Source organism: Centruroides sculpturatus, unplaced genomic scaffold (genome assembly GCF_000671375.1).
Source record: "Centruroides sculpturatus isolate CEXI.00-Female unplaced genomic scaffold, Cexi_2.0 scaffold8, whole genome shotgun sequence".
NCBI classification, from domain to species: domain Eukaryota; kingdom Metazoa; phylum Arthropoda; class Arachnida; order Scorpiones; family Buthidae; genus Centruroides; species Centruroides sculpturatus.
Window position 1 is genome coordinate 275,185 of NW_019384535.1, and position 3,440 is coordinate 278,624.

At 31.3% G+C, this 3,440-nt stretch overlaps 1 long non-coding RNA gene across 1 annotated transcript in view; it reads right to left on the bottom strand.

The window, feature by feature from the left end:
* Window positions 1-2,384, bottom strand: part of LOC111623162 — an 8,804-nt gene extending 6,420 nt beyond the window's left edge. The window contains exon 1 of the long non-coding RNA XR_002756400.1: window positions 2,263-2,384. This is a non-coding gene — a long non-coding RNA (uncharacterized LOC111623162). The remainder of the gene's footprint in view (window positions 1-2,262) is intronic.
* Window positions 2,385-3,440: the final 1,056 nt, after the last annotated feature.

Sequence of the window (3,440 nt, forward strand, 5' to 3'; positions counted from 1 at the left end):
AAAAAAAAAATACTATTTTACTTCTAAAGATGAAATAAAAAATAAACTAAAGTGCGATGAGTGATATTTACTTTCAGCAAGTCTCCGCTGTTCAATGATGCGCAAACACAATACATAGATATTACATGAACTAACAAGTAGAGACTTGTAAAACATAGGTAATAATATGCAGCAAGAAACCTGAAAATTTCTCTCTTAGGTGAGTCTTCAAGATGTAACTTCTCGTATAATAAATAAAAGAAAGAAAACCTGACATGGTAAATTATTATTGAAATGCGAGATTTCCCGGGAAAATAAAATTTCCCGGGATTTTTTTCGTAGGGAATAAACGGCGAGAATCCCGGGTAAACGGGATTCCGGGATCCCGGAAAAGAAACCTTAGTAGATATGTTCTATATCTACTGAAGATAACGGACAATATTTCAACCTTGGAAGATGATGAACTGGGAATGCACTTTCAGTTTTGCATTTGCCAAAATATCAGCCACAATAAACGAGCATTTTTATCCCAGTCTCTTTCGAAGCACCGCTTTCAACTCTTTCTTCACTTTTTTTGCGGCAGTGCGTGATGCATAGCAAAGTTTCTGCTTTGCTCTGTTGAGGAGATCAGTTTGTTCGTATATAGGTTTACCATTACTTTCGAGAGTGGTAATAGTATCTGCAATAAATGTGAAATAACACTTGATATACATCAACTTGTTCCGAACATAATTGTCATTCAAAATTTTCTTGGTTTTAGTTACACAAGCAGCATAGTCTGCTGAAGTGGCCAGAAGTTTTTTGATATCGAAGAAATGTTCACTGTAGTAGTTAGTAGAAAATCTTAGCCATGTATATGCCAAGGAAAAAAATAGGCATTTTCCTAAAATCTGCTGTCTATCCCTAGTCATAATAGGCCCTTACAGGTCTATTATGGCTAGCGATTTAGAATGTATCAATAATTGCGATATTGAAAATTTATTTTAAAATAGTTTTGGCTGGAGACCGTATAATGAAAAAGAAAACATTATTAAAAGAGAAAGACCAATGCCTAAATTAAATATAAATACGTCGACAAAAAACTTTGTACGACATTTTCGCGATAAAATTTATTAAGACGTAAAATGGCTCTGCGGATGGATAAAAATGCAAAAATTGTTTCGTCGATCTTGCCTATTATTTTCGAATGAAATTAGTGTGTGGAATAAAATTGGCTTTGGCGATTTAAATAATTTTAATAAAGCTGGCAAAAGACACGAAAATCGTAAATCTCGCATCGATTCTTTCGTAAAATTGAAGCAATTTGGAAATCAAAATAGAATAGAATTTAACACTAGTACACGATATAAAATAAATATTAAAAATTATAACGAGATAGTTACGGCTAATAGATATATTATATTTAAATTAGTAGACGTTATCGAAGCGAGAATTGGCGTTTGGCGTAGAGAATCTATTAAATTTAATATAACGGAGTTAATTATATCGAACTTGCTTATTTATTAAGTGCGTTAGAGAGTCTATTCATTAAAAATACATTTAGAGGAGTCTACGATTTTTACTGGCATATCGAACGAACGAATACGAATGGACTTTAGACCACGCTGACTGACTGCCCCTGGAAGTCGGCTTCTTACAGAAACACAGCTTCCCTATCATCAAATGTCATGGCACGCCCCTGATTTCGACAGGTAGGCTATATTATATAAAAACACGTGCGTATTCGAATGCAGCGTTGTGTCAAAATTTCAAAGGAATCGGTAGGAACAAACAAACATTACATTTTTATTTATATAAACAGATAGAAGATGATCTGCTTTAGTTCATTCTCACAGAAAAGCAAACTTAGGGCGTCGTACTCGTAGCGTCATCTGTTGGACATAAAAGTCTTAACCTAGATTATATATTTTAATTTATACGAATGTTTAACGGAATAATATACAGCCTATGTTCACCCTAAAGTCCCATTCTAAATATTGTTGAAAGAATTTTTGAAATCGGATGAGTAGTTTCGGAGATTACCGCCTACATCGAAACTTACTTACAAACATTACCTTTTTATAATATTAGTATAGATATTTATATATGAATTATGTTATAATAAGAGAAGTGAATTCATTTGTAAATTCTAAATTTTATGAAAAAATTTGATAGAGAATCCTTGTGTTTAACTTTTGGAGATTTCTTCAAAATTACTAAAAAGTTTTCTAGTAAAAGTAAGTTATTAAGAATTAAGAAATAGCTACTGCTCACAAAAGATGCTTCGAATTCGTTCCTTTTTACCTTCTACTGATTTCTTGACTGTAATTTGAGTTCCCTTCTTCCGAAATTTTTTCTTTTTTCTTTACTCTTACTCTTTACAAGGGTTAAATTCCATTCGACTTTTCTGCAAAACCTTCTGCAACGTAAAAAAGCAATAGAAATAGTATTCGTCCACACTCTGACCAAATGCTTTTAGCCATTGTAGCAAAAAATTTTCTAAAGAGTAGCCAATTTAAAAAATTCCCTTTTAATACCATAAGATTTGAATATAAAATCAGAAAATCGGATCAGTTAGCCAAGATACACTATAAATAGAGCTTTACATTTTTAAAATGGCCTCACCAGTTTTTGATGGGATCTCATTAAGTGGCCAAATGCCTTAGTCTAGAGCTCTACACATGTGTTAATCTGCCAGTCTTGCCATTCCAAAACTTAGCCGTATTTCATGATATAAAAGATAAAAATTAGTAGTCCACGGTAAGATGAAACCCGCAAACGTGTTACTGTGAAAGCAAAGTCATATTGACCAGATTAAACTTGTTCTTGGTTTATCCTTCTCTTATAACATCGATCAAAACGAACGACTTAAAATGCTCATATCACAGTTCAAACAGCATTTTCACTTTGAATTTCGAACTAACCGAATTCCTTTATGTGTAAATCTGTAAATCTTCGGCTTGGAGAAAAGTACAGTTACGAAATAACGGAATTTCGAACTGTCCGAGTTCGAATTAACGAGGATTCACTATATGTCTGTATGAATAAATGTATCTTATAATTTTGATTATACGATAATACTCGTGTTAAATAAGTCAAAACATATAATGTTCAATAGATATTACAATCAATTAAACAGGGTCATGTTAGAAACGTTTCGAGTACATTCATTTTTGTATAATAAGTCGTTTAAAAGGTTTTAATTTTAATATAATTTCTATGAGAAACCTGAATATAATAAATTGTATTATATAAAATTTATATACAAATCTCAGGTTAAATAAAATTTAGTGCATTACATTAATAGAAAGGAAAATAATGAATTATATTTCAATTTACTTGAGTAAATATCAATCTAAAAGGAACAAATATTTGTATATTTGGATATAATAATATATCTATATCTATAACTATATCTATATCTATCTATATATATATAAATGGACATGTATGTCCCTATATTTCACTTTTCCGCCAAAACT